Below are 26,776 nucleotides of genomic sequence, written 5' to 3'. Positions count from 1 at the left end.
GACATATATGTATGTATATATACACAGCTATGTTCTTATATGCAGATGTGTGTATGTATATCACACACATATACATATACTCATATACATATTTATATACACATGCAGATAAATAGATACAGAAATTAATATTGATATGTGTGTATTGATGGGTTCATGTACATACATGTATTTTCTAGCTCTATCTACTGAATGAATCTAGAAGCAATGATGCCCAGTAACAAGGAACACACCCAGCTCCCACATCTTGGTTTCTAAATACCATTCTCCAAATGGAGGAATGGCTGATTTTAGAGCTGAGGCAGGGAAAAATACGAGATGAATTTGGGGTACCCTGTAGTGCTAAAATGTTTAAAAGTGATTTTTTTTAAAAGGATAGAGCATGTCAAAAGATACAGGAGTCAACTTGAAAGCTCCCTGTAGCCAAAGATGGATTAATTTAAGAAAAAGAAGAAAAGTAGTAATTCCCTGATGGTCCAGGGAAATCCTGTAGAAAATCCAGTAGAAAATCCTGATGATTCAGATTCTGAGGTCCTGCTGCAGGGGCACAGTTCAATCCCTGGTTGGGGAACCAAGATCCTGCAAGCTGCATGGCATGGATGAAGAAAAGGAAAGAAAGAAAGATAATGATAGTATTAGTATAGGTTATAGACAAAGAATGAAATACACCCATGTGTCTATACTGGTATAAAGAAATGATAGAATGAATAAATAAATAAATAGAAGAAAATCTTTCTTACAGAAGAATTCAAACTACAAATGTAGAAGATATGAAGGCAAAAAAAAATTTTATCCTTAGAATACTTAAGTAGACAAGTTGCCGCAGACAAGATCCACTGATGAATCCTAATATTAATGGGCAAATCTTTAGGAGAAAAAGATGTTTGCATAGTCTCAGAGTCTCTCTCCCAAAAGATTTATTGATTACTGTGGTTGCTGCTGCTGCTGCCAAGTCGCTTCAGTCGTGTCCAACTCTGTGTGACCCCATGGACTGCAGCCTACCAGGCTTCTCTGTCCATGGGATTCTCCAGGCAAGAACACTGGAGTGGGTTGCCATTTCCTTCTCCAATGCATGAAAGTGGAAAGTGAAAATGAAGTCACTCAGTCATGTCTGACTCTTAGCGACCCCATGGACTGCAGCCCACCAGGCTCCTCCATCCATGGGACTTTCTGGGCAACAGTACTGGAGTGGGGTGCCATTGCCTTCTCCCGATTACTGTAGTAGTTTTCATTTAATGCACAGATTGTTTGATAGCTCTCCATCCAGGAGGTGGAGCTTAATTTTCTTTGGGTTTACACTGGACTTAGTGACATATTTCTAAGATGTAGAGTATGAAAGAAGAACTTTCCATTGGTAAACTTCACAATATTACTTAAGAAGGAGTCCAGATGAATATCACTGTTGATAAGTAGCATCTAATCATTGAAATAAAGGGCACTTTACCTTGGTGATATCCTTCCTCCAATTCCCTAAACCTAATCATGAGAAAATACCAAACTCAAACTGACAGAAAGTACATGACACCTGACCTCTTCTAAAGTGTTACAGTCATGAAAAACAAGGAAAAGTCCAGAAACTGTCACAGATTGGAGGAGACTAAGGAGACGTGGTGACAGATGTACTGTGGTATCCTCGGTTACATCCTGGAACAACAACAACAAAATAATGGGAAAACTGGGGAAATCCAAATACAGACTGTAATTTACTTAATAGTATTGTACCAATGTTAATTTCTTAATTTTGACAAATATGCCATGGCAATAAAAGGTGTTAGAAATAGGAGAAGCTGGGAAATTCTCTGTACTACCTTTGCAGCATTTTAGTATGTCTAAAATTATTCAAAAATAAAAAGTTAAAAAAAGAAGGCTCTAAGAGGAGGATCCCATAGCAATAATATCAGATTGTTCCAGGGACCGTTCTCTGAGTGCTTACATCACTTACTCTGGCTGTGTGGTCTAGATGAGATGCAGCTATCAGCTCCTGCTTTGGGCTGGACCCCACAAAGTCCTCACACTGCCCTGAAGTCCTGACAGTATCTCCCTCCCAATATTCATGTTATCCCTCTAATTTTATCTCCTACTACTCTCTTAAATATTGTTGTTGTTGTGTTAGTCATTAAGTCACGTCCAACTCTTTGTGACACCCTGGACTGTAGCCTGCCAGGCTCCTCTGTCCATGGGACTTCCCAGGCAAGAATACTGGAGTGGGTTTCCCTTTCCTTCTCCAGGGGATCTTCCCAACCCAGGGATCGAATCCGTGTCTTCTGCATTGAAGACAGATTCTTTACTACTGAGCCACCAGGGAAGCCCTCTGTTAAATATAGCTAGATATAATTAGGAATAGATAAGACTTTCAGGGCATTGGAAAGACTCCCCTAGCAGAAGTAACGTAGTAGAAAGATTTAGAATGAGCAAACTTTGGGGGTTGAGTTCTAATTCTGCCGCTCTTCATTGGGGAGATACGCGCCAAGTCATGTGATTTTTTTGGCTTTTTAGCCTCTAAACAGAAAGAGTTGAGCCAGAATGCTTCTAATTGTAAATCTGATGGCAATATTATCCTTGGTTACAGGAAGATATGAATTTGATTTATCCATTCAGAAAAAATTCTTCATAGTTTGGTCCCTAGTGTGAAATTGTGAATCATTGCCTGTGTAACAGCTGTGTTCCCACTCTCTGCCCCAAGCTCAGGGCTTTGCAAGGAAGAAGGAAGCATATCCAGAAGCTGACCTCATGCCCCATTCTCTCTGGTTATAAGTCATTTTCATCAAATGGTGCTTCTCATGCTTGAATCATTCATGTTCTATCTTCATGATTTTTATTATATCCATATACACTACTATTTTTTACTTAATATCTTTCTTAACCACTTTATATTTTAACTTACAATTGCTTATATTTTAACTTGCATTCACAGTAATAGCTGTGAAATTGCAGACTTGATATGCCATCTATATTTTTTCTAATGTACATTTCATAATTACACAATACAAATCCACCATAACTAGGCACTACCCCAGATGCTCTCTACACTTTGGGAAACCCCTCTATGAAGTGAAGGGAAGAGCCTTAGAGGTCTTAGTGCCACCTGTGACCTTCTTCCCAAAATCTTGGAACTTGGGAGGATTTAAAAAGCTTTTCCGATCAGCAAGAATATTGGGGATCCCATTTTAGAACACTGGGGACTCCTCATTTTATTTTGGTTTGGAATGAAATATAGGAGTGACTAAGCCTTCCCTTTGAGGGAAAAGCCCAAAAGGAGCTGGAAGGAAGGAAAAACAGGTATTTTTTTTTTTTTTGGTTTAGAAAATAGAAGTCAATGGCAGAAGAAAGGGCTGGAGAGAAAGAGCAATTAACTAGAGTAAGACAAAGTAGCTGGGAAACAAGGGGGTGGTGAGGGAAAACTCTGGAGGGAAAAGCAGCTGCTCAAAGAGTTGTTGTTGTACAGTTGCTAAGTCGTGTCCAACTCTTTGCAACCCCATGGACTGTCGCATGCCAGGCTTCCCTGTCCTTCACTATCTCCTGCAGTTTGCTCAGATTCATGTTCATTGAGTTGGTGACGCCATCCAACCGTCTCATTCTTAGTCTCCCTCTTCTCCTTTGCCTTCAGTTTTTCCCAGCATCAGGGTCTTCTTCAATGGGTCAACTTTTCGCATCAGGTGGCCAAAGTACTGGAGCTTCAGATTCAATACTTCAAAGAGGCAGAGTGTAAAATGAAAGATGAGAGACTTTGTAGAGGTCCTGACATCTTTCATCCTTTTTAACTTTTAGACTGTCATTCATGGTGTAAGAACCGGTTAGATACACCAGAGGGCCAGCTTGAAGGGCCAAAGGGATCAGATTGTCCAAGAAACTTCCTGATAATGGAATCAGGCCCTGTACAGTTTAGTTTCTCCTTGGCATATGACCTTGGCATAAGAGATAGATTTAATACTGTCAGATAGAAGGGGTTAGCAAAGAGTCTAGATTTTCCCTAGCACCCTTTCATACTTCAGAAAAAAAGGAGAGGACCTTAGCCTATATCACAATACAGATCTGATTGGTTCAAACCCATACATCTGGAAGGGTCAGTTAGATTTAGAGTTAATTTTTTTAAAAACCTAAATTCCAGAGGATTAAAATATCTCTTTTTGTGAACATCTTCCCTGGCACACAGCTGAAGTAAGTGTCTGCAGATGGTCATGGCCCTGATGGGCAGAGGTATAATACTGGGGTACAGCATGTGTTGGACTGGACTCCAGTAGAAGCTGATGATCCTTGTACCACAGAATCTTAATTGAGGATGGGGCTGGGGGTCAAGGGTATGTTAGGAGCCAAGTCAGCTGCCCAAGGGCCACTTAGGAAAAATTTCCATGTTGTTTTGTGTCTTTCCAGATTTTTCTGTTTTAGAATTGTGCTGTCTGAGAGGGAGTGCTGATATTGTTTCCATCCTTTCCAAAAGAGGACAGGAACTGAGAGGCTCTGAGAAGACTAGGTATGGTCTATATATCCAAAAGAACAGATACGGTTAAAAGACAAGACACCTTTGTCAAGCTATGCCAAGAATGCTATTGATTACCCCTTCCATAGATGAATTTAGGAAAAGCCCCCAAATGAAATTGCACTCAAAACACAAGACATGCAGTCTCATATACCGTCCTTCTAAAACATTAAGTGGGATATTTATAATAAGGTTTCAGTTTCTTTCCAGACTTAGGAGAACATTCATCCAAAATCACATTTTCAGGTCAACTTCTTCCGGATGTATTAATACCTCAGATAATGTATGACAACTTTTTTTTCCTTCATTTTTCTTTCTTTTTTTTTTTTGCTCAGAATATTGTCCCTTGAAGGTCCCCTTGTCTCTTTCCCTGCTTATTTTCTCTTTGTTTTACAGTGAGTTCTCTTTAGAGGTAGACCCATGGATATCATCTTACTTCTCCAGGACTGTCACCTCCAAAGAAAAGAGAGGCCATTTTTGTATATACCTTGACATTTCAGAATTTTCAAGACTATATCAATGTTTGGACCAAGTCAAACCTTCCTCATGGGCTTCCCTGATAGCTCAGTTGGTAAAGAATCTACCTGCAAAGCAGGAGACCCCGGTTGGATTCCTGGGTTGGGAAGATCCACTGGAGAAGAGATAGGTTACCCACTCCAGTATTCTTGGGCTTCCTTGGTGGTTCAGCTGGTAAAGAATCCCCTGCAATGCGAGAGACCTGGGTTTGATCCCTGGGTTGGGAAGATCCCCTTGAGAAGGGAAAGGCTACCCACTCCAGTATTCTGGCCTGGAGAATTCCATGGACTGTATAGTCCATGGGTTACAAAGAGTTGGACATGGCTGAGCGACTTTCACTTCACAAACCTTCCTCAGCAACAGCCATAGTGAGTTGGCTTCTTCCAGAAGAACGTTCACCCTGTGGTGTGGGCCTCTGAGTTCCTGTGCATCTGACAGCTTAGCTCACTGCCCTTGGCTGGCTCTTGGGATGATTCAAGCAAAATAACAGCTTAGATTATTGGACCAGAAAACTAAAAGCAGATTCTTTCATGTGATTTTGATTCTTGTTTGTTTCATATGAACTTTATGTGAACAAAGTGACTTGTGGTGATTATATATACAACCAAGTCAAAACTTAAAGAGAATCCCCTAAGATAAAGTAGAAACTGTGGGAAAATGTTTATTTTATTAGGTATTTGTTTTGCCTATCCTCCAAACACTCATTTCTAGCACTTCTTTCTGGTTGGGAAAAGAGTTATTGTTCTGTAGATCTAAAGCACTGTAGCAATCACATTTTTGATAGGGAATTTTTTTTTTAAGTGTATGAATTGAGGGGAGTTGGAAAAGAGTTATTATTCTGTAGATCTAAACCACTGTAGCAATCACATTTTTGATAGGAAAAATTTTTTTAAGTGTATGAATTGAGGGGAGTTGTAGGAGTCTAAATTGAACAGATCAGGACGTTAGTTTAGTCCTCCCTGCTTTTCATGGATTAGCATCATGCCCATGCCAATGGCCTGGTGTATTTTCTGCTTTTAATTTCCTCAGTTTTTCAACTGTAGAATAAAGTACCAAAGTGTCTTGTTTCCTGGGAACAGAAAACACAAGTAAATATTTGAGAAATTTGATACAGGGAAATTTGGTTTGAAGCTTGTCAAAAAGATGCATGAAATCAAGCCCCAATAAAATACCATTCTTCCTTGCATCTGGTTTACTATGATTTGATGAAATTCTTCTTTGTAGCCCACTCCTAAATAATTTTATGACTAATACCTAAGTGGATGGATTACTTAAACACTGTTGTGCTAAAAATACCTGGCATTTTGGCTACTACTGCACAGATGAGACACATAGACTGCATTTATAGACTTTGGTTTAAGTCTTTTATCCAAACAATATCTTTGGACTCTATATTATTATAAATTAATATTTGAGGCTGCATGAGACAAGAGTATAGATGGAAGCCTTAGCCTGCAGCCCCTCATCTTCCAACCTCTCAGGAGAGGCCTTCCACGCAAGCAAACTGTGAACAAGTCAGCTTACTTTCCTGCCATTCTGAAAGTCAGAAGTCTGAAGTCAAGGTCTCAGCAGGGAAGCATTTCTTTTGGCGACCTTGAGGGACTAATCCATTCCCTTACTTTCTTTAGTCTTCAGAAGCCGCCTACATTCCTTGGCCCATGGCCCCTTTCTCTCAATCATTCCAACCTCTTGCTTTTCTCATTATTTTCTACTACTCTTATCTACCTGCCCCCATCTTACAAGAGCTCTTATGATTACAGTGGGCCCACCCAGCCAATCCAGCATAATCTTTCCAGCCTAAGTCCTTACCTTCATATGTCTGTCAAGTCCTTTAATCATGGGAGGCAGCATATTTACAGATTCTGGGGACCAGGAGGTAAAGACCTTTGGGAGGTCTGTCATGCATATGATCTCTCCAGTCCTGTGTTTTCAAACTCTGTCCTCTGGCCACCTCTTCCACACACATATACAAGGGATGCTCTGTCTGCCTTTGGGAAGGTCAACCTGGACAAGGGTTCACATAGGTCCTACAGGAGGCTTGGACGAGCTGGACAGGATAGTCTGGGATCCTGGGCAGTGGGAATGTGGTCTTGGTTAGGAGAAGGTCAGTACAAGCTCAGTGTAGGCATATGCTCTTGGCTGTCAGACTCCTTGATCCATAAGGAGTGTGGTCCAAAGAAGGCCAGAGTAGGGTTCTCGAGGGCTAGAGGCTCAGAACAGGGCCCGTTGTTCAGATCCATAAACAGCATTGCCTTCAGCAGCCAGACAGGTGACAGAATGGGGTGCCTGGAGCTGGACTGTGGCAAAAGGGAGACTGTCTGCCCTTCTAAAGGAGACAGCACATACGCTGTCCCAGAGGAAGGGAGCCCAGGGCTGCTACCTCTTCTGAGTGTTTTGAACAAAACTAGAAATCTGTTTTTGTTTTATTTTAAACATGACGTGAGACAAAAAAATGTGCACCAAGGCCATTCAACTCTCCACTTTATGACTGACCTCTGGTTTAACGGAAAAAGCACAGAATCCCTAGGAATAGACAACACTATGTTGAATGAATGAACAATAAACATCAGTGCTAAGTTCAGAGATGATGCTTTAATTAAATTACTCAAAGCTGAAAAATTCATCCCTCATTGTGCCACATTGTCCAATAGGCTCATCAGAAATTTGTCAGGGACTTTAAATGACATTATTAAGATAGATATTAATGAAGTGCCAACAGTAAGGTGATGACTTTTATTTGGTATAATCTTTTTTTTTTTTTTTGTATTATGAATTTCATAGAAAAAAATTAAAGTCTATAAATTAAAATGCCAAAATAAAGCCCCAAGGAATTAAGATCCAAAATCCAAATCTTTTACTCTTCTGAGTTAAAACCTCAAAGGAATCAAAGCCCTAATTATTAAGGCAGCGTTTAAAATCACTTCAGAAATTTCTAAGAAATTACTTCACAGTCATTTAGTCAATCAACAAATAATAATTGAGCTTCTACTATATGAGATACTCAGGATAGAACAGTGAACAGAACACAAGAGCATCTTGCTCTTATGGAGTTTATATTTAAGGTAACACAAATAAGTAAAATTCATAACATTTTAGTGATGGTTGCTAAGGAGAAAACAAATTAGGGAAACTGGGAGTAAAAGCAGTTTAGGATTTTAGAGAAAGGCCAATGATGGTCTCATGGGGAAGGTGACTTTTAAGTAAAACTTGAAGGCTATGAGGGAGGTAGCCTGGCAGAAGTTTGGAGGAAGGTCGTGCCGGGTATAAAGCGTACAAAGACCGAGGCTCTGTAGCAAGTGTGGGCCTGGAGTGTTTGAGGAGCAGTGGACGTCCAGAGCAGAGAGCAGAGGGGAAGGCAGGAGGTGGTGGTCAGAGAGGAAACGGGGGCCAGGTCATATAGGGCCCTGCAGAGCACCTGGGCACTTCCTCTCAGTACGATGAGTGTGCCAGAAAATTTTGAGGGGAGAAGTGATATCATCTGACTTCAAGTGCAAGTCAGCCCCCTCTGGCCACTGTGTTACGAAGAGGCTAAAGGAGATTAAAGGCAGAAGCAGTGACGCCAGTGAAGAGGCCATTGCAATACTCCTAGCAGTGATTTGCAGTTTAAACTAGTGGTGAAAGGGAGGTTTAGATTCTGGGTATATTTTGATCATCTAGGTACCAGAATTTTCTAATTTGTCTGGAGTGTGAGATAAAGAGATGAGGATGACACCATGGTTTTTGGTTTGAACAGCTAGAGTGGAGCTGCCGTTAACAGACTGGGAAAGACTGGGAGGGAGGGAGGTTTCGAAGCAAAGATCAAGGGGCCAGTTTTGTATATACCAAGTTTTGTATATATGAGGTGCATATTGAACACACATAAGTAGATGGGCAGGCATTTGAACATACACATCTGCAGTTCAAGGGAGAAGGGCCAAGCTGGAGATAGAAATGTGGCGATTATCACTATATAGATTTTTCTTAAAGCCATGAGGCTGCATGAGATCACCTGGAAGGTACATGTGGACAGAAAGGAGAAGAATTTTAGGACCTAAGCCTTGGGGACTCCAACACAGGGATCAGGAAGATGGCAGGGGTGGGGAAACAGCAAAGGAAAATGGGGCCAAGGACCTGGGAAGGTATAAAGGAAACCTACCAAGTAAAGAATTTGTTTCAAGGAGAAAGGACTAAACAACTGTGTCCAGTGCCGCTGGGAGGTTGGAGGGGGAGTACCAGGAACTGCCCATTGGATGTAGCAACATGGAAGTCTGCAGGGACTTTGATCAGAGTTCAGTTCAGTTCAGCTCAGTTCAGTCGCTCAGTTGTGCCCGACTCTGCGATCAGAGTAGCCTCCGCCAAACTGATGGACACTGATGCCTGAGTGGGGCTGAAGTTTTCCTTCAGCAACTATAGGCTGGCTATCTTCCGTGGATGTTGTTTCTTCAAGTATTAATGTTCTAAGTAGTAGAGTTAGACAACAATCATCCAAGTGGTTGCTTTTTAGTAAATCTGAAGAGTTGATGGTATAATACTTGAAAGTATTATAGCAGTGGCCTCATATACATGAAATAAGAAAACAAGACAGTCCATGGTTCCTGAAGAAACTACGTAAGTCCCAAGGATATTCCCCACCCAAGCGTTTAGTATTGCCAAATACTACAACAGAAGTCCAGTGACACTTGGTGAAGGAGGTAGCTGGAGGAAAGCTTGATTTGTTTCACCAAAATCCAGTAAGTCAACAAAATGGAGACCAAGACTTGCAAACTCAAACTGAATCAGAAAGAGGAGAAAGAACGCCTCACAGTGATAAGCTCTGCATCCCTAAGCATACGCTGAGAGCGTACAAGAGTTCATGCTTCCTGCAGGCAGCTGATGCTACAAAGAGGAAGGAGAGAGTGAGAAAGGGCTGAAGCTGTGCACACCCAGGTCCTGTCCCCAAGCGTCTGATTGAAGAAAGCACTGCTTTTCTCTAGGACAGTGAGGCAGGGAGGAGAGAGGCATCCCTCCAAGAGTTCCCACATAAATGCAAAAATCAGGAAAAGGGTTTTGACTTCCAAAGCCCTAAGCCCCCCTAAATATATCAGGGAAGGAAATTCAAACTATTGTATTTGGTTAGTTCTTTGGTATCAGTTTGATTAGGCATGGGTGAACTTTCATTATTCAAACTCTTAATGCTGGGAAATCAGGAAGTGGGTTTAGAGTATTTAAGCCACAATTTTAGATGCATATGTGTGCAGGTCTGTTGATCAGGGAGAAACTAGAAGCCCCTGACTTCTTGTTTTTGAGTCCCTGAGTCCCACCTGCAGATGGGAGCAACTGAGTTAACTCACTCTAACCAATTTTTGTGATTATCTGATGAACAATTCTGAGTCCTGCATTCAAAGTAGATAAAGGTTACAAGTACTCTTTGTCCTTCTAGGAAATTAGAACAATCCTATAGGGCATATGCAGACATTTTTTGGTCAAATCTTTATAATAGTCTGCTTTTTATTGCTTTAATATGTCTAGCTCACTCCCCTCCCTCTTCTGGTTGCCTTTTCTCCATCAGCATTTAAGAGTCCAATCTTACACACAGGTGTATCATTCATCCCATAAGCCTCACTCAGCACTAGCATTCCAGCACCCCAGTGTGAAGGGGGACTTCTGGTGGTCACAGTCCTGTCTTCTCGTGGGTCATTGATATCCATGCGTAGCAAGTAGATGCATTTTACTCACTGTTAGCCTCTTAGAAAGAGGCTGGAGCTCAGAGTTGCCTTCGTGGGTGATCTGATGCAAAAAGCTTCCTGAAAATGTTTCCTGAACCACCATATGGCAGTAAGAAGTCTTGCTTCATGTGTCTTATAAGGTCAATTGAGGTTCTAGGAAGTGTGTGAAAACACTTGCAAAAGTACACAGTCCTCTCTGATGGTCAGGCAGTGTTCTAATCACAGATTCGTGTAGTTCACATCTCTGTCCCATTGCACATTAAGTCACAGGTCTCCTCAAAGTGCTTTTGTGTTTTACAAAGCGCTTGATGGCTCCCCTTCATGACATTGATATTATGTGGGATGATAAGGAGTTGAATTCCATTTCCATGGAGTAATGGACTCCTGCCCTCCGACGCATCATGCCTAAATTTCTAATCCCTCACTGTTTTTAAGAACCACAGAATGGAATGCCAGCCCAAACTCTCCTGGCTGCTGGGGTAAAGCAGATGATAGAGGAAGCCGGAGTTTTGATTTTTTTTTTTAAAGTGAGAAACATGGCTTTAAGACATTCCAGAAAGAAGAGAGAGGAGATCCAATCTAAAAATTGAAAGCAGATCTTTGGCAGAAGTCAAGCTGACAAATGGCAGGAAGCCTCATTCCTGCAGTTACAGAACCAATATTCAGGTTGAGGGAATCAATCCGACTGTTCCAGGAAAAACCTCAGAGTTGAGAAAAAATGGTCATAAGAGACAGAGATGCCACATTCATCCCTGTCATGTCTCACACCTGATGATAAGGCAAGGAGAATCTTCGGAGTGGGGAGGGGCGGGGGTGCAGTGGTGGGGGCGGTGGGGGCGGTGGGGGTGGTGGGGGGTGGGTCAGGAGCCTGGTGATTGTGCAAAGGAGGCAATGTGGAAGGGGAGGGAGCAGGGTCCAGGGTCAGTCTGTGTGGACTTGAGCCCAGGCCCACTGCTGAGCTGCTGTGAGGACTTAACAGTCTTGACTTTTCCTTCCTGAGCCTTCACTTCTTGTACAGAGGGAATAGCAAGAGCCCTGCTTCATCGGGGTATTGGAAAGTTAAATGAAAAAATATGGAAAGTTGGCAGCAGAGCACTTGGGAAATAGCAAATGCTTACAAGCATCTACTATAATTAATTCCTTTAAAAAAAAACTGAAGTATGATTGATGTGCAATGTGTTCATTTCTGATGTGTAGCAAAGTGATTCGGATATATATCTATATCTGAATATATATGTATATATGTATGTTCTTTTTCATATTCTTTTCCATTATGGTTTATCATAGGATATTGGATGTAGTTCTCTGTGCTATACAGTAGGAAATTGCTTTTCATTAGTGCTGTTTTAAAAGTACAAACTGCCAGAGAAAGCTGAAAACATTTGCTGTTAGTCACAGGAGCAAGACATGTGACCAGACTTTGACTCTTCCTAAAATACCATATGGAGAAGGCAATGGCACCCGACTCCAGTACTCTTGCCTGGAAAATCCCATGGACGGAGGAGCCTGGTAGGCTGCAGTCCATGGGGTCGCAAAGAGTCGGACACGACTGAGCGATTTCACTTTCATTTTTCACTTTCCACTTTCATACATTGGAGGAGGAAATGGCAACCCACTCCAGTGTTCTTGCCTGGAAAATCCCAGGGACGGCAGGGCCTGGTGAGCTGCCGTCTCTGGGGTTGCACAGAGTCGGACACGACTGAAGCGACTTAGCAGCAAAATACCACAAGGGTTCTGTTGCCCTCATTAGGGAAAACTAGTGTTAGATTTCGGAGAAGGCAATGGCAACCCACTCCAGTCCTCATGCCTGGAAAATCCCATGGACGGAGGAGCCTGGTAGGCTGCAGTCCATGGGGTCGCGAAGAGTCAGACACGACTGAGTGACTTCCTTTTCACTTTTCACTTTCATGCATTGGAGAAGGAAATGGCAACCCACTCCAGTGTTCTTGCCTGAAGAATCCCAGGGACAGGGGAACTTGGTGGGCTGCCGTCTATGGGGTCGCACAGAGTCGGACATGACTGAAGTGACTTAGCAGCAGCAGCAGCAGTGTTAGATTTTGAGCTTCCCAGGTGGTGCAATGGTAAAGAATCTGCCTGCCAACTCAGGAGACACAAGAGACATGGGTTCAATCCCTGGGTCAGGAAGATCCCCTGGAGTAGGAAATGGCAACCCACTCAGTATTCTTGCTTGGAGAATCTCATGGACAGAGTAGCCTGGCAGGCTACAGTCCATGGGGTTGCAAAGAGTCGAACACGACTGAGAATATACACACACAGTGTTAGATTTAAACAGAAAGTTGCTGTAGTCAGTTATGAGAAATGGGCAAAGCTGTTCATGAGTATTTTTCATTTAAAAAATTTTATCCAAATTATGTTCCATCCTTATTATGTTATTAAAATTAATCATTAGTTAATATTTGCTTGTAATTAGAGTAGTTTACTTTTAGAAAAAGTGGATGCTAAACATTTTCTAACTTTTGTCTAAAACTTAGATCAAGCTGAGGAAAGGCTTCATGGGTCATAATTAAGAAAGCACTACTTATCTGAAACCAGTCCCTACATGATAGACTTTGTATCTATGGCCTCAAAGGGATAACTTGGTTAGGAGAAATGCAGTTTCCTAGAGTATGTCACAATTGAATAGTAGTTACTAATCAGATTAATTACTAATTACTAATCAGATATACTAATTACTAATCAGATATACTTTATATGTAACAGTAATTTACTAATTAATTACTAATTAGATATACTTTATATGTAACAGTAATTTATAGGTAACTTTTTTGATTTATTTATTTTTAATTGAAGGATAATTGCTTTACAATATTGCATTGGTTTCTGCTGCTGCTGCTGCTAAGTCACTTCAGTCATGTCTGACTCTGTGCGACCCCAGAGATGGCAGCCCACCAGGCTCCCCCGTCCCTGGGATTCTCCAGGCAAGAACACTGGAGTGGGTTGCCATTTCCTTCTCCAATGCATGAAAGTGAAAAGTGAAAGTGAAGTCGCTCAGTTGTGTCCTAGCAGTTTCTACCAATCATCAAATGCATCAGCCATAGGTTTACCCATGTCCCCTCCCACTTGAATATCTCTCTCACCTCCCTCCCCATTCCACCGCTCTAGTTTGTTACAGAGCCCTGGTTTGAATTCCCGCTGGCTATCTGTTTTACATATGGTAATATATGTTTCCATATTACTATAGTTAGCATTAACTATGTTTCTGTACAGCAGTGCCTGAAACAAATTTTTATAATTTGATTCATTTAACTTATAATATTAACTTAAAATATCTGCAAGATGTCTTGTTTCTGATTGGTTTTCATTCACAGTAACTTCTAATTTTTTGTCAGGTGTAGTAATTAAAAACCTATAAATGAATACTTAGTGATATCAGAGAACACAATGGTCTTCTTTACTATTTAAGGCCAGTGTACTAATGAACCCTTTTGCAAATTTAAGAGGGTTTGTTTTGTAATAACAATTCTGTAATTATGACATAATAAATGATTATAAGTTCTCTGAGGGCAAGAATTGTATCTTCTATCTATCACAGTATCATACAGTGAAAAACAAAAACACCTGTTCATGAAACATGCCCTGGGTACACATGCAGCCTTAAGAACTAACTTGCTGTATATGGTTTCTACTTTGGTGAACACTATTTTCTCATCTCTCTTTCTATCTCATGAAACCAGAGAATCTCAAATGGAGTCATATATGTGAGAAATGCAGTCAAATATGTGAGAAGAAAGTGGGAGTCTAAAGTTGTCTTTATGGGAGGAGGTTGTTGTTGTTCAGTTACCAAGTCCTGTCTGACTCTTTGGACTCCGTGGACGGCAGCACACCAGGCTTCCCTGTTCTTTATCATCTCCTGGAGTTCACTCAGACTCATGTCCATTGAGTTGGTGATGCCAACCAACCATCTCATCCTCTGTCATCCCCTTCTCCTCCTGCCCTCAGTCTTTCCCAGCATCAGGGTCTTTTCCAATGAGCTGGCTCTTTGCATCAGGTGGCCACAGTGGAGCTTCAGCTTCAGCATCAGTCCTTCTAGTGAATATTCAGGATTGATTTCCTTTAGGATTTTCAGCAGGTACTCACCCATTTATCCAATGATTCATTGCCATTTAATGTATCTGTTATTTTACACTGCAATTTTCTTCAAGTAGAGCACTTATACACTTCGATTAGTTGTTTTCTTTTTAAAAAAAATAATCATACGTGTGGTCTTAAAATCCCGGTTTTGCATTGCTCAGGCTATGTCTTCAAGTTTCTTTGTGAGTTCTTTGTTCCTCTACTCCTCCCATCCAGATGTTCAACCCCTGCTTTTTGCATCTGTCTGTACTGTGCTTTTCCGTCAAGAACCATGGTGGGACTACCCAGTGGGGGCTGAAAACCCCAGTGACCCAGAGAGGGAGGGGCAAGAGTTTACTGAGCTCCTCAGTGAATTTCCCTGAGCGCAAGGCTAGCCCAGTCTCTTGGCTCCTCAGCCTGGATAACTAACACAAGCCAAGAAAAACACAGCCTCCTGTATTCGTTTCTTTTTGGTGCTGTAACAAATTACTACACACTTAATGACTTAACACAAATTTTATTGTCTTACAGTTCTGGAGGTCAGAAGTCCAAAGCACATTTCACTGGGCTAAAATCAAGATGTAGGCAGGACTGGTTCCCACCGGAGGCTCTAGGGCAGAATCTGTGTCCTCATTTTTTCCACTTCTAAAGGCTGAAACTCCAGTACTTTGGCCACCTCATGCGAAGAGCTGACTCGTGGGAAAAGACTGATGCTAGGAGGGATTGGGGGCAGGAGGAGAAGGGGACGACAGAAGATGAGATGGCTGGATGGCATCACCGACTCAATGGAGATGGGTTTGAGTGAACTCCAGGAGTTGGTGATGCACAGGGAGGCCCGGTGTGCTGTGATTCATGGGGTCGCAAAGAGTCGGACACAACTGAGCAACTGAACTGAACTGACCTGAAAGGCTCCCCAGGTTCTTTGTCTCCTGGTTCTCTTCCACCATCTTCAAAATCAGCGACAGTGGGTTGAGTCCTTTTCCTATCATACTGCTTGGACCTTTTCCTGATTTTTAAACCTGCCTCCCTCTTCCACTTTTAAGGATGCTTGTGATTACATTTCCCAGATAATCCAAAATATTTTTTCATTTTAAGGGAAGCTGATAAGCAGACTTAATTCCATATGTAACCGTAATTCCTCTTTGTCTGTGACCTAACCAGGACTCCATCCCAGGTCAGGTTCTGGGGATTAGGAAGTGGGCATTTGTGGGGAGGGGGCATTGTTCTGCCTCCACAGCTTCCCTAGAGCAGTCATTCCCAGTGTGTGACCTTCAGGACAGCTGTGTCGGAATCACTGGCTGGAGGCAGAGGGAATTAAGTGCTGATTAAAATGAAAAATCCTGGGCTCTATGAAAGCCAGAGAATCAGAGTGTCTGGGAACAGAGCCCAGGACTACATCTTTACAAGTTTCTCTGCTGATTATTACAAACACTAGAGCTGAGAATCATTGTATTCAAGTATGTAGCCTACCTTTAAAAAAAAGAAAAAAAAAACTTGTTTTATTCAGTAAGTTCATTATAGATTATGTTGTTTCATTGTAGAAAAATTAAAATATTTACAAAAAAGGGTTTTCTGGGATGTGAATATTTAGTACTAAAACTGGCAAACCAAAAAGCATTAGTTTCCCTACTAATTTCTTTAATTTAGTTAACTTATCATGATTTCTCCAATCTCTTTGCAGCAGAGATAGTTACTGACAAGGGGAGAAAAAGAACTAAATCATGTCCTGCCTCTTTCACCTCCCTTCCCTCCATGTCTCCATCTTCTCAGTAGACAACAGAATTTGACTCACTACCCTATTCTGCACGTAAATCTCTTCCCCCTTTTCTTTTGGAAATAGAAATTAGACCAAATTAGAGATGCCATAAGAAATGTAAAAGCCAGATGAATGACATTAGCAGAAAAATCTGAAGTCAGTGTTAGATTATTTCTTCTGGACTTGTTCTTAAAGACTAGAACTCAGTGGAAAATCAGAATTCTATAGAAGAGAGAAATCCTTGAATGAGTACATATGGGCATCTATTATCTTGGCTCCGTCTGTGTTATATTGTATTTGGGATGGGAGCCATGTTGGAAATTCAGTATGCCAAAGAGAAAATGAATCTTATTATCCAGGTAGGTCTTATGAAAACTCTGTCATCCGAAAGAACTATAAATCAAAAAGGAGACAGAGTTTGAGGAGGAGGATGGACATTGTGTAGTAAGGGCAAGTTAAAATTAAATCACATCCTCTGGCATCTTATCATTTATTCTGTGTTTTGCTATGTTAGAAACATATGGTACCAGTGCTTGGCTCATAAGCAGTTTTGATATTGCCTTCATTTATTAAATCAAGGAGGCCCTTGGACCCAGAGTTGAAAGAGCTTGCAGCATGGTAGGGAAGGTAATAAAAAATATATAAAACAGGGACTTCCCTGGTAGTCCAGTGGTTAAGACTTCACCTTCCAATACATGGGGTGTGGGTTTGATCCCTGATCAGGGAGCTAGGATCCCATGTGCCTAGTGGCTAAAAAACCAAAATGTAAAACAGAAGCAATATTGTTAAAAAATTCAATAAAGACTTAAAAAATGATCCACATCAAAATAAATCTTTAAATATCTATATATATTTATGTGTATATATAGTGTTATATATTTATATATATATATATATATAGTGTTAGTCACTCAGTCGTGTCTGACTCTTGACGACCCCGTGGACTGCAGCTCTCCAGGCTCCTCTGCCCATGGAATTCTCCATGCAAGAATACTTGAGAAGTAGCCATTCCCTTCTCCAGGGATCTTCCCAATCCAGGGATTGAACCCAGGCCTCCTGCATTGCAGGCAGATTCTTTACCATCTGAGCTACCAGGGAAGCCCAAAATCACACCAGTGGTGGCCTGTATGAGGATATGCGTATATGTATATATGTGTGTGTGTGTGTGTATATATATATATAAATATGTATATATATTATATGTATATATACATATAAAGCAGGTTATGATGGAGATGTTAGTGAAGTGCTATAATTTTAAGCAGATTGGAAGGAATAACTTATGGGAAGAGTGGGGAAGGATTTAAGGAAGGCATCATTAAAGATAGACATTGAACTGACTTCTTAAAAAAAAGCAGGAACTTGCCAGCAGACAAAGGAGTCAGGACATCCTTTATAAAAAATCTGTGTGTGTCATGACACAGTACTTTGACAAGCTATGGTATGTCTGGGGAGTATGTCTAGCTTGGTGGGAAACTATAGAGCTGGGAATGTAGGGTGATCTTGGCTTCCAAGGTCCCCTTATACTTTAATAACAAGGAGGATTCTCTACTCCAGAGGATAATTTTTGACTCATTAATTATCCCATTGCATTTCATATTTATATTTTAAAAACTGTGGTATTTTGTTTCACCTAGACCAGCAGTTTTCTTTATTTTTTCTTAATAGCAGAACTCTTTCTTCAAATAAAAATGTACACATAAGCTCGATATAGAAATGAATAAGAATTGCTGTTGTATATACTGCAGGGATGGGATTTAGATCCCATTCTTCACCTTTTCTGATCCTTAAGGTGCCTTTAGGCAGCTTCTAGTGTCCCGAAAAGACTCTGAAATGCAGCGACTCTGCCTGCGTTAAAACCCTAAGAATGTCTCAGTAAGAAGTGTGAGTATTCACAAAGATATTAACATTTGGTCATCTATGGGCTTCAAAGGAAAGGAGTGAAAACTATTGCTAAGATTTTATCATTAGAAACAAGTAATGTGGCATCAACAGTGCAATCGACTTTTAAGAGCATTGGACTTCTAAGAAACCACTGTCATTTTTATTTCCAAAATTTCAAACTTAACTTGTCAAACGCTGTATCTTCCTTTCTAAACTTGAGCATTCACAGGGCAGAGGAGGCAGGCAAAGTACCTACCTTCCAGTTTCTCCTTGGAGAGGTTAGATTGCATACTTTCCTGCCTGCTATCTGAATGTTGGGCTTCTGATTAGCCTGGGTCCTGACTGCAATCCTTTCTTTGGGACACTGATGGGTCTTGATGTACCCTCAACTACTGGGAGCTACTAACAACAGAGAATAACAGACAATTGCAAAGGTTTGAGAGGCAATTAGGAGCTTGGGCCAGGCTGCTTGATGAGGTTCATCTCCTACTCAAGATCAAAACTAGAAGAGGTGGCTGTTTACCTAATATGCAGAAACAAACAGAATCAATGAAAATAAAGAAACAAGGGAATATATTCTAAACAAAAGAACAAGGTAAGTCTCCAGAAACTTATCTTAATGAAAAGAAGATAAGTAATTTATCAAATAGAGAGTTCAGAATAATGATCATAAAGATAGTCACTGAGGTCAGGAAAACTATGCATGAACAAAATGATAATTTCAACAAAGAGAAAATATTAAGAAGTACCAAACAGAAATTATAGAGTTGAAGAATACAATAACTGGACTAAACTATGCAACAATGGGCTCAAAAACAGGTTAAATCAAGCAGAAGAAGGGATCCACAAATGCAGTGGAATTCATCCAATCAGAGCAGTAAATAAAAGAAAAAAAGGAAAAAGAGTTAAGATAATATAAGGGACCTGTAAAACATCATTAAATGGACCAATATATGTATTTTAGGCATCCCAGAAGGAGAGGAGATAGAGAAAGGGGTAGAAAGCTAATTCAGAGAAATAGTGTTTGAAAACTTCCCTAATCTGGGGAAACAGACATCCAGATCTAGGATGTCTAAAAAGTACCAAATAAGATAAATTTAAAGAAACTCACACCAACACACACTCTAATTAAACTGCACAAAGCTAAAGACAAAGACAGATTATCTTAAAAGCAGCAAAAGCAATTTGTTATGTACAAGGGAACACCCATAAGACCATAAGTAGACTTCTCAGCAGAAACCTTACAGGTCAGAATAAAGTGGGATGATACATTCAAAGTGCTGAAAGAAAGAAAAAACTGCCAACCAAGAATACTCTAGCTGAAAAAATTATCCTTCAGAACTGAGGAAAAGATACAATTTTCCGGACAAACAAAAGTTAAGAGACTTAGTCACCACTGGGCCGGTTTAACAAGAAATGTTAAAGGGAGTTCTTCAAGTTGAAATGAAAGGATGCTAATTAATAACATGAAAATATATGAAGATATAGCTCACTGACAAAGTAAATATATAGTTAAATTCAGAATACCCTAATATTATAATGATAATGGGTAAATCACTTATAATAACTCTAAAATATAAAACAAAAGTATTTAAAATAGCTATAACAACAATAATTTGTTAATGGATATACAGTATTTAAAGATGTAAACTGTGACATCAAAAACATAAAATATGGGGGAGGGTAAAAATGTAAAGCTTTTGTGTGCATTCAAAGTTAATATCAGCATAGAATATATGGCTATAACTATAAGGTGTTTTATGTAATACGCACAGTAACTACAAAACAAAAACCTATAATATACACATAAAAGATAAAGACAAAGGAATCAAAACATACCACTACAGAAAAATCATTAAATCACAAAGGAAGAGAGCAAGAAAAGAAAGAAGGAACAAGAGGAGTTACAGTTACCTGATGAACAACATGGAGGTTAGGGACACTCACCTGGGTAGTGGAAATTCCACGTATAACTTTACAGTCAGCCCTCTATTTCTGTGGTTTCTCCATGTCCGTGGGTGCACAGCCATTGATTCAATCAACTGCAGATTGTGTAGTATTGTAGTATTTATTGAAAAAAATATGCGTGTAAGTGGATCCACCTAGTTCAAACCCGTGTTGTTCAAGGGTCACTGTACAAAACAGTTAGAAAGCAATTCAAAAAATGGCAGTAGTAATTCCATACTTGTCAATAATTGACTTTAAGTGGAAATGGGTTATTCTCCAAACAAAAGACATAGAATAGCATAATAGATTTTTTTAAAAAGACTCAACTGCATGCTGCATAGAAGTGATTTACTTCAGCTTTAAGTGCACCCTTAGACTGAAAGTAAAGGGGTGGAAAAAAAGAATTCCATGTAAGTGGAAATCTAAAGAGAACAAAGGTACTCCTATGTCATACAAAATAGATTTTAATCCAAAAACTTTAACAAGAAAAAAGATGGTCATTATATAAAAATAATGGAGTCAATGCATCAAAAGGATATAACAATTTTAAATATTTATGTACTCAACACTGGAGCACTGAAATATATAAAGTAAATATTAACATCTCTGAAGGGAGACTTAGACAGCTGTACAATAATAGCAGACTCACAGACTTAGAAAACAAACTTATGGTTGCCGGGGTGGGGTGGTGAGAAGGGATAGTTAGGGAGTTTGGAATGGTCATGTACACTGCTATATTTAAAATGGTTAACCAACAAGGACCTATTATACAGCACATGGAACTCTGCTCAGTGTTCTGTGGCAGCCTGGATGGGAGAGGGGTTTGGGGGAGGATGGATACACGTATATGTACCGCTGAGTCCCTTCACTGTTTGCCTGAAACTGTCACAACATTGTTACTTGGCTGTACTCCATTACAAAAATTAAAAAAAAAAAGACTTTGATACCCCACTTTCAACAGTAGATAGATCGATACATCATCCAGACAGAAGATTAGTAAGGAAACATTGGATTTAAACTACACATTTAAGTCAACACATTAGACCAATGGACTTAATAGATAAACATAAAACTTTCCTTCTAAAGCACACATGGAACATTCTCCAGGATAGATCATATGTTAGGCCACAAAACAAACCTTAATAAATTTAAGAAAACTGAAATCATATCAGCATGTTTTCAACCACAATGATATAAAACTAAAAATCAATTACAAGAAAATTCACAAATATGTAGAGATTAAACAACATACTTCTGAACAATCAATGGGTCAAAGAAGAAATCAAAAGGGAAATTTAAAAATACTAAAAGATAAATAAAAATGGAAACAGAACATATTCAAGCTTATTATAGTAAAAACAGTTCTAAGAGGGAAGTTTATAGTGATAAATGCCTGTATTAAGAAACAAGGAAGATCTCAAATTAACAACCTCACTTTACACCTCAGATAGCTAGAAAAAGAAGAACAAACTGAGCCCAAAGACATTAGAAGAAAGGAAAAAAGATCAGGGTGGAAATAAATAAAATAGAGACTAAAAAGATAATATAAAAGGTTAATGAAACTAAGAGCTAGTTTTTAAAGAGCTATACAAAATTGACACACCATTAACTAAACTGGTGAATTCTACCAAACATTTAAAGAATAATAATACCAATCCTCCTCAAACTATTCCAAAAAATAGAAGAGGAGGAAACACTTCCAAACTCATTTTATGAGGCCAGAATTACCCTGATACCAAAGTCAGACAAGGACATTACAAGAAAAGAAAATTGCAGGCCAGTATCTCTAATGAATACAGGTGCAAAAATCCTGAACAAAGTATTAACATACTGAATTCAACAGTGTATTAAAAAGGTCATCTGCATCATCTGAATATATGCAGAAAAACCATTTGACAAAATTTAACATTCATTTTCAACATGATAAATACTCAGTGAAGTGGGTATAGATGAATAAAGGCCATATGACAAACCTGCATTCAACATTCTACTCAGTGGTGAAATGCTGAAAGCTTTTCCTCTAAGATCAGGAATTGATGTTTTTGAACTGTGGTGTTGAATAAGACTCTTGAGAGTCCCTTGGACTACAAGGAGATCCAACCTGTCCATCCTAAAGGAAATCAGTCCTGAATATTCACTGGAAGGACTGATGCTGAAGCTGAAACACCAATACTTTGGCCATCTAATGGGAAGAGCCGACTCATTGGAAAAGAACCTGATGCTGGGAAAGATTGAGGGCAGGAGGAGAAGGAGGTGACAGAGGACAAGATGGTTGCATGGCATCATTGACTCAATGGACATGAGTTTGAGCAAGCTCTGGGAGTTGGTGAAGGGCAGGGAAGTCTGGCATGCTGCAGTCCATGGGATCGTAGAGTCAGACATAACTGAGTGACTGAACAACAACAAAGATCAGGAACCAGACAAGGATGCCCACCTTCACCACTTTTATTCAACATAGTACTGGAAGTTCTAGCCAGACCAGTCAGATGAGAACAATAAATAAAAGTCATTTAAATTAGGAAGAAGTAGATTTTTCTGTTTGCAGATAAGTGAAAATGAAGTTGCTCATTCGTGTCCGACTCTTTGCGACCCTCTGGACTGTAGCCCGCTAGGCTCCTCTGCCCATGGGATTCTCCAGACAAGAATACTGGAGTGGGTTGCCATTTCCTTCTCCAGGGGATCTTCCCAACCCAGGGATCGAACCTGGGTCTCCTACATTGCAGATAGACGCTTTATCCTCTGAGCCACCAGGGAAGCCCTGGTTTGCAGATAACATGATGTTATATACAGAAATCCCTAAAGACTCCACCAAGAAACTGTTAGAACTAATGAATGAATTCAGTAAAGTTGCAGATACAAAATTAATATACAAAAATTACTATGTTTCTAAATACTAACAACCGTTAGAAAGAGAAATTAAAATCCCATTTACAGCAGCATAAAAAAGAATAAATACTTGTTAAGTATAAGAATAAATACTTAGAATAAAGACATTTTTTGCAGTGTTTTGAGATCATGCTTTGTGGAAGTAGGTTCTATTATCATGTACATTCTTATTCTGGTGAAATGGATGATGAATAATTTTAACCAATAATAAATTTAACCAATGAAGTGAAATGGCTGTATACTGAAAACAATGAGATATTGATGAAAGAAATTGAAGAAGACACAAATGAAAGGAAATATGTCCTGTGCTCATGGATTGGAAGAATTAATATTCTTAATATTACTACCCAAAGCAGTCTACAGATTCAATGTTATTCCTATCAAAATCTGATAACATTTTTCACAGAAATAGAAAAAAAAAGTCAAACAGAGAAACAGAGTAGTATGGTAGTTGCCAGGGGCTGGAAGCTAAGGTAAATAGGTAAAAACTGGTTAAAATGCATGAGCTTTCAATTGTAAAATGAATATAATTGAGAATTAGATGTATAACATAATGTATAATGTAGTGCTTATGGTTGAAATTTGCTGAGAGAGTAAAACCCAAGTGTTCTCACCAAAAAATGAAGAAAAACAGTAAGTAAATATGTAAATGTGTGAGGTGATGGATGCATTAATTACCTTGAGAGTGGGAATCCTTTCACAATGTACATGTGTATAAAATTATCATGTACATTTTAAATATATTACAATGTTTTCAATTATACCTTAATAAAACTCAAAAAATAAAGACATATTTTGCAGTGTTTTGAGCTCATGCTTTGTGGAAGTAGGGCCTATTATCATATACATTCTTATTCTGGTGAAATGGATGATGAAGGATATTGGTGCTTTGAAAGTTATGTGATCATTCCCTTTCACCCACACAGACAGGAAAGCCTTCCTGGGAGAGAGCTTTGAGATAAGAGGATATAACTTAATGGATAAAACTGTGAGGGTTTTGAGTGGACATTCGATCTCTAAGTAGCCAAAAGTAGCTAAGAATGGCTGAGTTTTTGAGTGGCAAGTACAGGAATGAGCTGTACTTATCTTTGTGTTCATAAAAGGCAGCTGTTTAATGAGTGTTCCATACCAGTTAAAACTTGAAACAAATGTGAAATAAGAATAGAAATAATAACAAGAAATAAGTCTTTTAAACTGGAAAAGAAGTTAAAAGGTAAATACACTTGAGCCTCCATTTATTAAGTGCATCCATTTCTCTAAATATAACTGTTTCTGTCATGATGGACTATATTATGCTGCTATTAAAAAAAAAAAAAGCACACAACCCTTCAAATCTCTGGCTTAAGACAGCTGAAGTTTATTTCTCACCCACATCAAATCTATTATGGGTCCAAGTGACTCTCCAGGGTAGCTCATTCAGTGTGTAGGCTCAGCCTTGCAGACTGCTTCTCATCTTGCATAACCTTCTTATCAGCACGTTTCCAAGAAAAGATAAAACTGGAGCATCTTCCGTTAGCAATCAAATGATCTGGCTCAGAAATGTCACGTATCACTTCTACTCAGAGTCCATTGACCAGACCTAGCCATGTAGTCCTATCCCACAGCAAGGGAATGGAGTATTGTCCTGCTACATGCCTGGAGAAAGAGACCCAGACATGGGAGAACAATAGAAGTTTCTACTGTATTATCAAGTCACATAGCTAGGATCATCCTAAATTTCTTTTTCAGTTGCTGCGTATAATAAGTCACTTAGCCCCGTGTCACTGTTGCTCATTTCCTCTAAATATCTCCTCCAACCGTCTTCCTAGTCCATCCCCATTATCACTGTCTTCATTTGGATCCTTATTATGTTTCACTTCCGTCACAGCAATAATTTCTTAACAAGCGACCTGTTTCCCCATCTGGTTCTCTTTCCATTCACCTTCTACCTGCCTCCAGAGAGAGGAAGAGTGTTTGAGTGGCTCCATCTCCTTTATAAACTCTATTCCCTGACTGATCTTTCATAATCTAACTTGTGAAGACTTACCTGCATGGTGTCATTTCTCATTACTTTCCCACATGCTCGAGCCACACTCAGTCCCTAGAAGATCTTGCAAGAAGCCATGAGTGCTCCCTGCTTCCAAGGCACTCTGTGCTTCCCTGTAACCCAGCCTGCTCCCACCGCTCTGCTTGCATGGAACGCACAGGTCTCTGGGTTGGACCAGTTCAGTGGTTGTATCATGAATCTCACCATCTCCCTTACTGAGAGTGCTTGGTGTATGTGAATATTCACCAAGGTTTGCTGTGTGCAATGAATGAACAAATGTTGTAAATTCCTAAAAGAATGATTCAGGTGTCCAGTCTTAATCTGTTATCTTACAAAATTTTTTTTAGAAAGTCATTGAAGAAGCTGTTGTTATACTCTTAATAGCCGTGCTAACCCTGCATTGAAGCATGAGGCTCATGTCTTCTTTCATGGCAGACTGGAAAAGCCATATGTTTATAATTCAGCAGTAAAATACAGTTTTGGATTTAAATAGACTGTTGATCAATGGTTGGTCTTGGGCTGTCAGGAATGAAGCATGGAGAATAAGAAAAGGCTTACCAGAGAAAGTGAAAGTGAAGTCTCTCAGTCGTGTCCAACTCTTTGCGACACCACGGACTGTAGCCTACCAGGCTCCTCCGTCCATGGGATTTTCCAGGCAAGAATACTGGAGCTGGTTGCCATTTCCTTCTCCAGGAGATCTTCCCAACCCAGGGATTGAACCCCAGTCTCCTGCATTGTACGCAGATGCTTTACCATCTGAGCTACCAGGGAAGACCAGGGAAATTAGAAGCAGAATAGTAAAATGCAGGCCATGAGGGGAAGAGGAAAGACAGTGAAGGGGAGAAAAAAGTCCACAGGCAGTGGGACAGTGAGTGTGGGGGCTTCGTGTCCTGTGCACTCAGGATTGTGGGCCTACCACCCCGGCCCACTCCCCCAAATGCTCTCCCATGTCTTAGGTTGCAAGTAACCAATTTGTTTGGGGCTTCCCTGGTGGTTCAGTGGTAAAGCATCTGGCTTCCAATGCAGGAGACATGGATTCTATCCCTGGGTTGGGAAGATCCCCTGGAGGAGGGCATGGCAACCTACTCCTGTATTCCTGTCAGGATAATCCCATGGACAGAGAAGCTTGGTGGGCTACACTCCGTGGGGTCACAGAGTCGTACATGACTGAACATGCATGCACATCCAAATTGTTTGAAACCAGATTGAAAGTAGAGAGGCTCCAGCCTTGTTGTCAGGAGAATCATTTGATCTGTTTAATGGGGTCTGAAGCCCCTTGGGGCCAACAGATAATGTTGCTCCAGGTCTAGACCCTCAGAAGGCACCAGGCAGCACCTGCTGCCTTATTTCAAACCACTCACAGAGACCTTTGGGCACAGGGAATGCTTTCATCTTTCTAAGTAAACAGTGCATAGCACTAGAGGTTTTTTTTTTTTTTTGAGGTTTTATTTTTTAAATGTACTTTATATCCTTCATCTTAGGTGGCTCAAGCTGGTTCTTGGGCCAAAGCAGATGTTAATAATCTGATT

At 40.0% G+C, this 26,776-nt stretch overlaps 1 protein-coding gene across 8 annotated transcripts in view; it reads left to right on the top strand.

Moving 5' to 3' along the window:
• Window positions 1-26,776, top strand: part of NCALD (neurocalcin delta) — a 539,433-nt gene that overhangs the window by 363,697 nt on the left and 148,960 nt on the right. The window contains exon 1 of one of the 8 annotated variants that reach the window (XM_086336207.1): window positions 4,377-4,471. The exons of the other annotated variants lie outside the window; for them this stretch is intronic. The gene's annotated coding sequence lies outside the window, so the exon portion shown is untranslated. Of the gene's footprint in view, window positions 1-4,376; window positions 4,472-26,776 lie in introns of those variants that run through there. 8 annotated transcript variants of the gene reach the window in all.

The sequence above is a fragment of the Bos grunniens genome, chromosome 14, assembly GCF_055505025.1.
Source record: "Bos grunniens cultivar Pamir isolate PY7600 chromosome 14, Bosgru_T2T1.0, whole genome shotgun sequence".
NCBI classification, from domain to species: domain Eukaryota; kingdom Metazoa; phylum Chordata; class Mammalia; order Artiodactyla; family Bovidae; genus Bos; species Bos grunniens.
The sequence above is the reverse complement of the archived record's forward strand: the minus strand, read 5'-3'. Positions and strand labels throughout refer to the sequence as shown.